Raw genomic sequence first — 13,933 nt, 5'->3', positions numbered from 1 at the left:
GACTGAGCTTCCAATGTCCTCTATTTCAATAGATTTACCTGAAGAAATTTCTCCCCTCATTTTTTTAAATTGATGTCTCTTTATTCTGAGGTTCTGCCCTCAGATGCTAGACTCTCCCTCTAATGGAAACATCTCTTCATGTTCACTCTATAAAGGCCTTTCATTATTTGGTAGGTTTCAATGAGATACCATACCCACCCAATCCTTCTGAAGGCTATCGAGTACAGGCCCAGAACTATCAAATGCTCGCCATACATTAGATTTTTCATTCTTAGAATCATTCTTGTGAACCTGCTCTGTACTCTTTCGGGACAACACATTTTTCCTTGGATGTGAGGCCTAAAATTGTTCACAATATTCCAGATGTGGACTGATCAACACCTTATAAAAACTCAGCAGTATATCCTTGCTTTTATATTCTAGTCCTCTTGAAATGAATGTTAACATTGCACTTGCCTTCATTACTACCATCTCAATCTACAGGTTAACTCAAGGGAATCCTCGAGGACTTCCTTTGCACCTCTGATTTCTGATACTGAGTGCCATGTCTGTTCATTGGGACTGCCTAAAGGTCCAGTTTGGAGTTTCTTGATTGACCTAATGTACAAGATAACAGGGTGGCCATTCCTATTTTGGACACTGGCACACTATTTTCACTCTGAAAGTGATGGTAATGAACACATCAGGGAGAAGTAGGGTTAAGTCATGTGGCTCCTCAAGTCAACTTTGCTGCTTAGTAAGATAATGACTGATCCTTGAGCACTTGGTAACATTCCTGCTTGTTTCCCTCAATGATCCACAGTCACTTTGGAGTTATAAAAGTCGATAGATCTCAATGTTGAATTCTGGTTAGAAGATTAGACTGGAGAAGTTTCTTGGAAGAGAGGAAGCTATATTGATTGAGATCTGAAGATCACAACTGGCTTTGATAGAGAATAGAAGGCATCTATTCCTTTTAAGATTAGATCGTAGATTCTTTTTTGTTAAGAATAAAAGTTACAAGATTTAATGATTTTTTTCCCCTAAACTGTCAGGTAGTGGTATCTTTCTGCTTACTTAACTCTTGCATCTCAACTTCCTGAAGAGGACAATGATGTTATCCTTCATTTAAGAACCTTGAGAAGCTTACTTAAAATGTTTTCCTTGTAAGCATTTTCAAAAATACCACTTTATACATATAGTGAGATGATTTTGATTAGGAATTATAACAACAGCTTTTAGTACCTGGCCCGAATGAACCTTTCCTTTAAATTCTAGTCCAGGTTGTTTTCCTCTCTCTGTAATTTCATTCACCTACAAACTTAGTTATCAGTCATAATTCTGATATTACTAGTTGTGTGAAATTCCTGCCTGCTCTTGGCTAAAGAAGGCCACCTAAGCCCGCTGAACTTGCCAGACTTGCAATTGATTTTCAATTAGTGTCAAATACTGCATGTTTGCATCAAATTAATAGGTAAAATAACTGGTAAAATGAATTTCATAAATATGAAAGCATAAAAGAGCATAGTATCCCTGGCTGTCCATGGTGTATGCAGTTTGTGTTGTGCTAAGAGTTTGGTTTATTTTTTGATAGGACAGCAGAAATGAATTACCAACCGACCTCTGAGATTGATGACCCTTTTAGTATTTATAAGCTGTCCCTTTTCCTCTACTTACTTTATATACAACAGGCGACAAGAAATTGAATAAATGACAACAGTCCCGAATTCTTTATTTTGTGGTGATTTACCTTTACTTGAGCTTGAGTGATTACAATACACTAAGTGCAAGGTCTGTGCCTGTGATACCTTCTCAACCTTTCTATGCTATGAGCCTAACCTTGCCAACAAACAGAAGTTTTGGGTGTCATCCTCTTCCACCTGCAGTCTCTTGTCTCAGTATTTCAGTTGCTAATGTTTTTTGCTTACTGATCAGGTCACGTATGCCTGCCTACAGTAACCTCTTGCAAAGTCTTACTTTTAAAGTAAAACACTACTCACCATTATCAGCTGTAGTTGTGGTTTCCTTTTTGAACTTACAAATAGGTTCACACCATTCCTCATCATCTCCAATCCAACCTGGTTCTTGAATACAGTCCCAAGTTACTCTCATCTTGTCCCACCTTATTATTCAGTCTAGTATCTCATGTTCATTTTAATTTGCATTAATCTGTGTTTCAAGTGGGAAAATGAGGTTTCAATACTTCATCCCACCCTACCCCTTTTGAGTGTCATCTTTGTTTAATTTGTTTGTTGTCATTCCTATTCACCAATTGTCAGGGAGAAATAATTCTGATTACAAAACTGATCCTTGTAACAATGCTTTGATGGAACTAGTTCTGGATTTGTCTATAGTTTTGAACAATTAATTAATGCTCAGCAATGATTTGGCTATTAACTTTTCCAAAGGCTTTTAGGATGACCTCATGAGTTGGCTTTCGAGTGGAGGCTGTTACGGTCATATGAAAATTTCAGAGTCTTGTCGATAGTCAAAACTGCAGTCTCTCCTGTCTCTTCATCAATTTTAGGATAGATGAGCTACATCACTGTCTTTACAGTACTGTTTCCCTGGGTTAGGGAATGGGTAAATTAGGAGCATGTTGAGGTGGATAATTATCAAATTCCAGTTTCTCAGTTCTGGTGGCAATCTATCTATTCTGTCACCTTGAGAGGAAAAAATGTAACCTCCTTCCTGATGTCTAAACCTCTGGCCTGTGAAGCAATCAGATGAAGGAGCATTCAGGTTTGTATTGAATACCTTGAGTCTGCTTGCAGGTGCAAAAAGAAGACCAGTTAACTCAGAGGGGGAGCCTGCAGGTCCCATACTCTCCATTGACACACCTGAGGCTATTGCCTCCTCTACCCACGGCAGTGTCTGTTGATTCTGCAGTGATCTCATTAGTCATCTCAGAAACTATATAACTAGAATGGAAGCAAGCATTTTAATTCACCAGAAATGTATGGGCCTCGGTCAGGGCCGACCATGATAGACCTTGCATCCTATCCATCTACAGTGTATATATGTAAGTCTGGCCAGAACGATGTGGAGAGCAATCTCCCCCTCTCCATGCACCTGATAAACCCAAAGAAACGGCAGAGACCAATACAGTTTGGCACCAGCGGCATTACAAGAGTTGCCAGTCAGTGTTGAACTCAATGTAGGACTGCCTTATGGACTCCAGCTCTCGATTTTAACTGTGGGGTTTACTCCCAAAGCCTTCTCTATGAGGGCAAGGCAGTGGAGGTTTGAGATCAGAGTTTTCCTTATAGATGAGCTGCCAACTACAGCTGAAGAGCCTTATCCGCCCAAAGCGACTGTTTTTAAGGCACCAGTAAACTGCCTTTGCCCCTTCTGTAAGTAGAAACAGTTCTGCCAGGCTTAGTAGCTAAATCACACGTGAAGGCCAGGAACTGGACTTGGTTGTCAGTGGCTATTTTAGGCACATGGGGAGTATTTAATAGGTAGTTGGAGCTTGTCCCCATTACCACCCCTTAACAACATTAAGAAACACAATATTTGCACCCAGCTTCTCCAGAAATGTATTTAATTTATAAAATATATAGCACAATATGTGTACTACATGCTTATTGTGTGTGGTGTCTATTCCCAAGCTAGTTTCAATGTTGACATTGTATCAATTTTTAATTCCCAAAGATTCTATCAGTGATATGTGTGAGATTTTATTACAGATGCCCAAACTGTGTCCAGTGGCACAAGAGTCTTAATTGATCTTTTCCCACAGGCCCTCTGTGTCAGCTTTATGGAGCTCCCGTAAACGCCTCACCAGGTAACCCTTACACTTCAGACTGTGCCATGCTACAGTATATTGTTGTGAACTAGCAAAATGAAGGCTAGACCAGAATTATCTTTCAGCAGCAGTGTATACTTGTCTCAGTGTGCTTTGCTGAGAAAATCCTGTGATACAGCTGCTTGGGATGAACCTTGTTAAGTACCACAGTATCCTTTTCCAGACCTTAGCAAATGCACGACACTTACAAGACCCCAGCCACCAGCGCCAGGTCACCAGCCGCGCAGGTTTAGTTGCTTGTTTTAAGCAGGTTTTGTTGGTGAAAGCAAGTCATTCTTTACCTCTGCCTGAGAAGACTCTTATTTACTGTCACCAGCATCGCAACGGCAGACGTCCTTATTAATAGGTTGATTGGCGAAACTCCCTCTACAAATGTGTGACATTTGAGAATATTATATCACCTGCAGGGATACAGTTTAAGTGAGGAGAAGGGACTGAGCATGACCTGGCAAGTAAAAACAGACTATTCTGTCTATCGATTTCTTTACATACAAAATGGCGTTATTCATCGCCGGTTCTAAAATCAGACAATCGATTTTGCGGTTATCTTAATTATGATTCAGCTTTGCTCCCAATCACAACCAAAGTGTAACAACAGTTACTATAGAATTTGTAAATTTTATTGGGGGTATCGGCGTGACTCAGGATCACGCACGCCCTTGTTTTCCTTATTTACAATGAGGTAACTTCCGAGCAATGAAACGAGAGCTGGACTCAGAATCGAAACTTAAAAGCCGGGCAAAACCATTTAGTCTGTCAATAGTTCACTACCAGGCAGCTCTGTCGCGGAACGGACGGTCTGTTTAACGTGGCAGATCTGTCAGCAGAAAATGTATTATTTTATTCTGAGGAGGAGGCTTCAGCTTCTGATCCTTCCAGAAGTTTAAAGACACAGCCGAGGTAAGCCAAGAACGGCACCACTTGAGTTTGTTTGAGATTGACAAACAGGAAGTTGGTTTCAATATTAGGTTTTATGCATCACATTAAAGGAAACGTTACATATTTAATTCAAAATATTTAATATATTTACAAACATGTTAACATGCTTGATGATAATGCAGGCGTGTTGGCAATATACATAACTGATTATTCTCTTCCGCGCTGCGTTAAGAGAGCTGATGGGTGATATAAATTTGTATTCCGAAAGATTATAAATTGCATGAATCCAATTGTTCATGCTTCTGTTGTGAAACCTGAGCTAATGGAAACTCGAACAAAAACGATTCCTTTTTATATAAAAAAATGATTATTGCGAGCCGCAAAAGCTGTCCAGCGTTCTAAACGCCATTAGGGTTTTACTTTAATCTGTGTATCTGAAACCACTGTCATTTAAATTTGATGATGTTGGCATAAAGTAGGAAAACTTCCGTAAACCATTCTTTATATTTTTAGGATGGATAACTGATGACGTCAGATGAAGATTCTCCACACCAAAATCAATGCTACCCAGAATAACATTGCCAGTAAGTGAAAATAGAACCTCGATTATCAGGTAGTTTTTACGCAGGTGGAAATAGCATTCAGATTGTCTTGTCTTTGTACACGTCAACTTAAAGCTGCTCCCTGTTTCGATGTAGCAAAAGCCCATGGGCGCTCAAGCTGTTTTGTTTTTCCTTGGAACTCCTTTCAGAATGCCTAATATGCAAAACATGAGAAAAGGAGCAGGGCATTCAGCCCTTTATTATTGGATCTTGGGTAATCTGACAACAAATTTTGCTTCACATTCCAACATACTTTTACCAACCAAGATCCCTAAGTCTCAATCTTAAAAGTTGCAAATACGCTTGTATCCACAGATTTAAGGGAGGAAAGTGTTCCATATAAGTGGGGGACAGATACCAGAATAGGTTTGGAACATAGATTGTTCCACAAAGTCAGCAAAAAGGCAGGCATAGCTAGGACCCATATGGGTGCCCATAGCTACACCTTTAGTTTGGAGGAAGTGGGAGAAGCCAAAGGAGAAATTATTAAGAGTAAGGACTAATTCCGCTAGATGGAGCAGAGTGGTGGTAGAGGAGAACTGATTAGGTCTGGAATCCAAAAAGAAGCGTAGAGCTTTGAGACCTTCCTGATGGGGGATGGAAGTATATGGGGACTGGACATCCATGGTGAAAATAAAGCGGTGGGGGCCAGGGAACTTAAAATCATCGAAAAGTTTAAAAGCGTGAGAAGTGTCATGAACATAGGTAGGAAGGGATTGAAAAAGGGGGGATAAAACCGTGTCGAGGTATGCAGAAACGAGTTCGGTGGGGCAGGAGCAAGCTGAGACAATAGGTCTGCCAGTACAGGCAGGTTTGTGGATCTTGGGTAGGAGGTGGAAACGGGAAGTGCGAGGTGTGGGAACTATAAGGTTGGTAGCAGTGGATGGGAGATCCCCTGAGCGGATAAAGTCCGTGATGGTGTGGGAGACAATAGCCTGGTGCTCCTTAATGGGTCGTTCCCACTAAGGAGCACCAGTTCCCTGGCCCCCACCGCTATATACTTCCATCCTCCAACAGGAAGGTCTCAAAGCTCTCCGCTTCTTTTTGGATTCCAGACCTAATCAGTTCCCCTCTACCACCACTCTGCTCTGTCTAGCGGAATTAGTCCTTACTCTTAATAATTTCTCCTTTGGCTCCTCCCACTTCCTCCAAACTAAAGGTGTAGCTATGGGCACCCGTATGGTCCTAGCTATGCCTGCCTTTTTGTTGGCTTTGTGGAACAATCTATGTTCCAAACCTATTCTGGTATCTGTCCCCCACTTTTCCTTCGCTACATCGACGACTGCATTGGCAGTGCTTCCTGCACGCGTGCTGAGCTCGTTGACCTTATTAACTTTGCCTCCAACTTTCACCCTGCCCTCAAGTTTACTTGGTCCATTTCCGACACCTCCCTCCCCTTTATAGATCTTTCTTTCTCTATCTCTGGAGACAGCTTATCTACTGATGTCTACTAGAAGCCTACTGACTCTCACAGCTATCTGGACTATTCCTTTTCTCACCCTGTCTCTTGCAAAAATGCCATCCCCTTCTCGCAATTCCTCCGTCTCTGCCGCATCTGCTCTCAGGATGAGGCTTTTTATTCCAGGATGAGGGAGATGTCCACCTTTTTTAAAGAAAGGGGCTTCCCTTCCTCCACCATCAACTCTGCTCTCAAACGCATCTCCCCCATTTCACGCACCTCTGCTCTTACTCCATCCTCCCGCCACCCCACTAGGAATAGGGTTCCCCTGGTCCTCACCTACCACCCCACCAGCCTCCAGGTCCAACGTATTATTCTCCGTAACTTCCGCCCCCTCCTATGGGATCCCACCACTAAGCACATCTTTCCCTCCCCCCCATCTCTGTTTTCCGCAGGGATCGCTCCCTACGCGACTCCCTTGTCCATTCGTCCCCCCCAGCCCTCTCCACTGATCTCCCTCCTGGCACTTAGCCGTGTAAGCGGAACAAGTGTTACACATGCCCTTACACTTCCTCCCTCACCACCATTCAGGGCCCCAGACAGTCCTTCCAGGTGAGGTGACACTTCACCTGTGAGTCGGCTGGGGTGATATACTGCGTCCGGTGCTCCCGATGTGGCCTTCTATATATTGGCGAGACCCGACGCAGACTGGGAGATCGTTTTGCTGAACACCTACGCTCTGTCCGCCAGAGAAAGCAGGATCTCCCAGTGGTCACACAGTTTAATTCCACATCCCATTCCCGTTCTGACATGTCTATCCACGGCCTCCTCTACTGTAAAGATGAAGCCACACTCAGGTTGGAGGAACAACACCTTATATTCTGTCTGGGTAGCCTCCAACCTAATGGCATGAACATTGACTTCTCTAACTTCTGCTAATGCCCCACCTCCCCCTCGTACCCCATCCGTTATTTATTTATATACACACATTCTTTCTCTCACTCTCTTTTTTCTCCCTCTGTCCCTCTGACTATACCCCTTGCCCATCCTCTGGGTTTTTCCCCCCTCAACCTTTTCCTTCTCCCTGGGCCTCCTGTCCCATGATCCTCTCATATCCCTTTTGCCAATCACCTGTCCATCTCTTGGCTCCATCCCTCCCCCTCCTGTCTTCTCCTATCATTTTGGATCTCCCCCTCCCCCCTCCCACTTTCAATCTCTTACTAGCTCTTCTATCAGTTAGTCCTGATGAAGGGTCTCGGCCCGAAACGTGGACTGTACCTCTTCCTAGAGATGCTGCCTGGCCTGCTGCGTTCATCAGCAACTTTGATGTGTGTTGCTTAAATTTCCAGCATCTGCAGAATTCCTCATGTTTGCATGCTCATCTTTCTGTCTGTTAATATGGTCTTCATTTTTTGGAAAGCTTCTTTCGCCATTGCTATTCTGTATTTGATATCTGTGTTGCACCTGCCGTTACTTGTTATTAGGCTGCCAAGATATCTGAATTTGTTGCTTGATGTTTGTATTTGCGATCTTGATCACACATTGTGGGATGTTTGTCTTTCTGGAGATAACCATGCTTTCTGTCTTCTTGGTGTTGATTGAGAGGCCTCTGCGATTACTTTCTGCTGCCCCTATATGTTTCTGAGTCAACTATTAGTACGATTTCATCAGCATATCTGATGTTATTTATATTATGGCCTCCAATTGTGAATCCTTTGATGTCTTTGATACTACTCAAGATATTTTCACTATACAGTTTGAATAAGTCTGGCGAAAAGACACAACCTTGCCTGACTCCTCACATGATATTCACATACTCACTCATTTCTCCTTCTATTCTGATGGATGCTGTCTGGTCCCAGTAAAAGTTTCTTAAGAAACGTATATCTTTCCATCTATGTCAAGATCTTGAGGCATTTCCAGAAGATCTTGCTGTCTGACAGTGTCAAAAGCTTTTGTGTAGTCGTTGAAACATAGTTAGATGTCTTTTTGTTCCTGGATGGCTCATTCACAGATCATCCATAGCATGAAAATTGCATTTCTGGTTCCAGTGTTTTCCACAAAGCCGCATTGTTCTTTACTGATTTCTGGTTTTATACAGCGTCTTGCTCTCATCATGATTACTCTGAGAATAATTTTTGCCATGTGGCTCATCAGGCTCATTGTACGATGTAACTCATATTCTGTTGCTCCCTCTTTCTTTGGAAGTGTGATGATACTGATTTACTTAAATCAGCAGGTATCTCCCCATGATCATAGATTTCATTTGCTATTTCTGTTATTTTCTCTATTCCAAAATCTTTTAAGGCCAGTATCATTTCAACAGTGGTGTTGTCTGGACCAGTTTCTCTGTTATGTTTTGTCTTATTTACAGCTGCTCGAATTTCTGATTTTAGAATGCTATGTCCTTCAAGATTCTTCTTTATGTTCGGTTTTTCTCTTCTTTGGTCTTCAAAAAGTTCTTTTGCATATTCTGTCTATCAGTTTAGGATTTCCTCTTTGTTCATAATTAAGCTGCCGTCCTTTGTCTTGATGCATCCACTTGCTGAGCAAGATAATTTTCCTGTTAGTTCTTTAATCTTATTGTGCATCAACTTTGTTCCAGGGTTATGGGTTTGTAGCATTTCTGTCTCTGAGCATTTCTCATTTAGCCATCTGTCTTTAGCTTCTCTGCATTTTCTTTTTATTGTCTTATCAAGTTGTTTGTATTCTTTGCTGTCTCTTGGTTTGATGGTCTGTTTTTGTTGCATCAATTTTATTATATATTCAGTTATCCATTTCTTCTTACTTTTCCCTTTTCATGGGATGGTTTCTTTTGCTGCTACAACCATGGATTCCTTCAGTATGTCCCAGGAAGATTTGCTTCCTTCATCCTGCAGCAATTGAAAATGGTTTTTCACCTTGATTGTGTATTCTGTTTTCAGATGAGCGTTGTTTTGTAGTTGTTGATAATCCAGTTGTCCTGATCTTTTTGGTTTCTTTAATTTTCTCATCTTTATTTTCATTTTGCAAATGACTGGTATATGGTCGCTTCCACAGTCTGCTCCAGGGTAGCTTTTAGATTGAGTTATTGAGTTTTTGAATCTGTTATTGACGAACTATAGAGCAGGTAAAATATACCAACTGCATCAAGAGCTTGGATCCTTGCCTAAACAGTATAGGGAAGCGAATGAAGAAGAGAAACCATCACTTGTTGAGCTCCGTAATGTCCTCAAAAGTAAGCTTACGACACTGTACAGGGCAGAATGGGATAGAAGACGGGGAAGAAAGAGAACCAGGAAATGAATTGCCTTTATTGTGAACCCCAATGGATCCACCAAGCAGCTGCTTGGACAGAAGCATAACGGACACCTCTCCAAACAAGAGATGAATCTAGACTTTCAGAACTCCCTCAGTGACTCAGAGAGGGATTGGGAGCTAGGATACCATAGTTCCCTAGTAAATCCTCCTCCTCCTGCAGTTGAATTCAATAGCAAGGAGTCCAGCTGCAAGGAGATCCAGGAAGTATTCTGAACAGAAAGAGCTAGTTCTGCTCCTGGTCCCAGTGGAGTACCCTACAAGGTATACAAGCACTGCCATAAGCTTCTGCAATTACTTTGGAAACTCCTTAGGATTACCTGGTGTAGGAAGAAGGTCATGGATCAGTGGAGATGTGCAGAAGGGGTCTAGATCCACAAAGAGGAGAACTTCAAGGACATTGAGCAGTTTAGATCCATCTCACTGCAGAGTGTCATTTCCCGTCACCTGACTGAGTTTCTCCTCAAAAATGGCTACAGAAAGAAGGGATTTCCAGATTGCCAGGGTGCCTGGAACACACCAAATGGGCGTAACATCCCAGCTGATCAGGGAAGCGCACGAAGGAAAGGGAGACCTAGTCGAGCTCTGACTAGACCTTGCCAATGTGTATGGGTCAGTACCACATAAGCTGGTTGAGATTGTGCTGAACCAACGTCATGTTCCGAGGAAGATAAAGGACCTCATCCTGGACTATTACGTGAACTTTAGATAGAGAGTCTCTTCAGGAATGACCACATCAGGCTCGAGAGGGATATAATAACCGGATGTACAATCTCAGCGATCCTCTTCTCCCTGACCATGAACCTGGTGGTTAAGGCAGCCAAAGTGGAGGGTAGAGGCCCTCTAATGAAGACAGGTGTGTGGCAGGCCCCAATCAGGGCCTCGATGGATGACTTCATGGTGAAAATTACATCGGTCCCAGACAGTAGATGGATCCTCCACAGGCTAAAAAGTATTATTACATGGACAAGGGTTAGTTTTAAGCTACAGAAATCCAGGTCTCTGGTGTTGAAGAGAGGCACACTCACAGACAAGTTCTGTTTCTCCTTAGATGGTATTTTATCCCATCTTCCTCTGAGAAACCAGACAAGAGCCTGGGGAAGGTATTTGACTGCAGCATAAGAGATGTGGCTTCCATCCAGAAGATTACCAAAGGGCTAGAGGTCTGGTTCACCAGTGTGGACAAAGTCAGACCTACCTGGCAAGTTCAAGGCCTGGATCTACCAGCATGGCATCCTCTGTCCAATACTGGTACAAGGGGTACACATGTCAACAGCTGAGGTTCTTGAAAAAAAGATTAATGACTACTATTGAAGAAGGCTGCTCTCCCACCCCCCACCCCTCTATGTAGCCTGAGCAGCATTGTTCTGTATAGCAAGAGAAATAAACTGGAGCTTCCCTTAAGTAGCCTGAAAGAAGAGTTAATGGTTTCCGATGCAAGAGAATTGCCGCTGTATGGAGAGTCTAGTGACCCCAGAGTCTTGACAGCAGGCATTGAGGTCCAGGCAGGCAGGAAGTGAAGGCCCAGGACACAGTGGAGATGGCTGAGTCATGTCTGAGGCACAGGGATCTGGTAGGGACAGTGGCATTTGCTCAGGCAGGGCTGGGCAGATTCTTTTCAACCCACGTTAACAGGGTCCCGGGCAGGGACAGACCAAAACTGGTCCAGTAAGGGGTGCGAGCAGCTTTCAAGGAAGTGTGTACCACCAGGATGGTAGGAATGGGGCAGCAGGGACCATTGACAAGGAGGGAGGGTGGGCTGAAGCGGAACTTCATCATCCAGCTGTGTATGACGTTCTTCTGAGTTCAGTAAACCTTTTTGCTTGGGGCAAAAGTAAGGCACTACCATATTCTCTCTGCCCTTGCAGAGGGACCCTGGAACACATCCTCAGCAGCTGCCCAAAAGCCGTGGGAGGAGGCCGCTACCACTGGTGCCATGGCCAGATACTGAAGGCAGTGGCAGAAAGTATCTCCTCAGCCATTAACAACTATTAAAAAAAGTCCACAAACCCAGAAAGCCCATAGCCTTTGTCAAAGCTGGAGACCAACCACATTCTTAGCCCAGGTTACCAGCAGGCTTGCTCGCCATAGCGTCTGACTAACAACTGAAAGTTGATCCTGGTAAGCAATTAAAGTTCCCTGACGACTTTGCATCATCATCAGTGAAGCCTGACGTGGTTCTTCTGTCAGAAACCTCAAAGTAGATGGTCATGGTAGAACTGACAGTGCCTTAGGCAAACCAGATTGAGGAGGTGTTCAAGCGTAAAGAAGGCCAAATACCAGGATCTGGTAGAGCAATGTCAGAGAGGGATGAAGGGCACGTTGTGAGCTTATAAAGGTGGGGTGCAGAGGTTTTGCTGGCTGCTCGCTCTGCAGAATATACTCTGTCCTTGGCATTATGGGAGCTACAAAAAGAAGAGCCATCAGGACCATCACAGAGGCTGCTGAGTGTGCCTTCAGATGGCTATGAATCATGAGGTGTGACCTGTGGACCAATTTGCTGGGACGCAAGCTGGGGCCTGGTCAGCCATGGCTGAGTCGCCCAGGAAAGGAGGTCTGATGTTGAAATATCTGAAACATCTGATGACCTCGGGTTACATCACTGATTGATGTGTCCCAACGCATCCCAGGATGTATCTCAGCATCATGATAATGTAAAACATACTGGAAATAAAATGCAGGCTCAACTGAACTGCTGCTCAGTGCCCTGCACACACTACTGAGGGACAACCTGAGTAATGGGGCTCAATGTACTTACCAGGCCCCATTTTAAGATTTGGCTCTCAAAATTCAGTGCTATATTTGAACTAGTTTTTGGTGAAATCTCTATACAAACAATGCATCCATAGTTTTAACCATTCAATATGTGTGTTTATGTCACAATGCATCCTTTTGCTCTCACCTAACCAATTTACTTTTAACTTCATGCCATTTTCTAATTTAAATACAAACTCTTTATTTTATTATCTATCACTGTAGCTGAAGTCTCCAGACATTTCTCTGGAGTGCACCATTTGTCATGTCATCCAATGGAAAAATAACTTCCTCCTTCTTTTTGTGTCACTGCTAGCTTCCAGTGATTGCACAATGATGTCTTAAATATTCTTCCAGTTCCATGAGCTCATGAAACTGGGGGCAATTTATTGGCCTGGCTAGGAAAGCAATTAAGCAACAGAAATAATTTTGCATGATTGTGCTCTCTTAATATCTTCAAAGGCAGATAATGGACTAGTATTCAAAATGGCTCTTTCTGGTTGGTGGGATCCCACCAGGATTAATATAAGGTGTACTTGTGCAGCATATACACTTAAATGAATAAAATGTTTCTTATTTTTGTGATAATTGTTGATTATGATGAAATACTTTTTTCAAAATACATTCTGACGTTACATATATATGTTTTATCCAGCATATTGGTCTCCTGTTCTAAAATGTGTGCAACTAGAGTAATCATGATATGGATTATCCATTACACAGCTACTCTCAATCTATTTTAGCAACTGTGGCCCATCCAAATGCCTTTCTTGAAGATAAATTTTAATAACTTTCGCACAACTAAGAAATGAACAAGTCTGAAGTTGCCCAGTTTCTTACTGAAACAAAAATAGGACATTTAGTCTTTCACCATTTAATAAGATCTGCAACCCAGTTCTATAAACTTGAATTTTACTCATGTTCTTCAGTATCATCTGTTACCAAAAAAAATCTATCAATCTGAGAATTAAGTAATATTTGAATGAACATCCATTACTTGTTGCAGAAGAGAAAGCAAAATCTTTGAGCTTCTAAGTTTAAATGTTTCCAGGCTGTATATTTAAATGATGATTCCTGTCCTTATCTTGACAATCTGTGCAAATGTTTTTTCTTCATACATCTTATCAGATTCCGGTGGTATTTTGAAAAACTTCTCATCAATTCATCCCAGACTTTTAAATGATGGGATCTACAACACTAGTTTACATAATCCTT

General features: G+C 42.5%; 1 protein-coding gene across 2 annotated transcripts in view; it reads left to right on the top strand.

The window, feature by feature from the left end:
* The first annotated feature begins 4,495 nt into the window (after positions 1-4,495).
* The window catches only part of helz2a (helicase with zinc finger 2a), a 131,305-nt gene continuing 121,867 nt past the window's right edge, over positions 4,496-13,933 (top strand). The window contains exons 1-2 of one of the 2 annotated variants that reach the window (XM_072240296.1): positions 4,496-4,687; positions 5,180-5,250. The gene's annotated coding sequence lies outside the window, so the exon portion shown is untranslated. Of the gene's footprint in view, positions 4,688-5,179; positions 5,280-13,933 lie in introns of both variants that reach the window. The other variant, XM_072240303.1, reaches the window with a different exon arrangement.

This window comes from Mobula birostris, chromosome 2 (assembly GCF_030028105.1).
Source record: "Mobula birostris isolate sMobBir1 chromosome 2, sMobBir1.hap1, whole genome shotgun sequence".
In the NCBI taxonomy this organism is placed as follows: domain Eukaryota; kingdom Metazoa; phylum Chordata; class Chondrichthyes; order Myliobatiformes; family Myliobatidae; genus Mobula; species Mobula birostris.
This window is presented reverse-complemented; position numbering and strand designations above follow the sequence as displayed.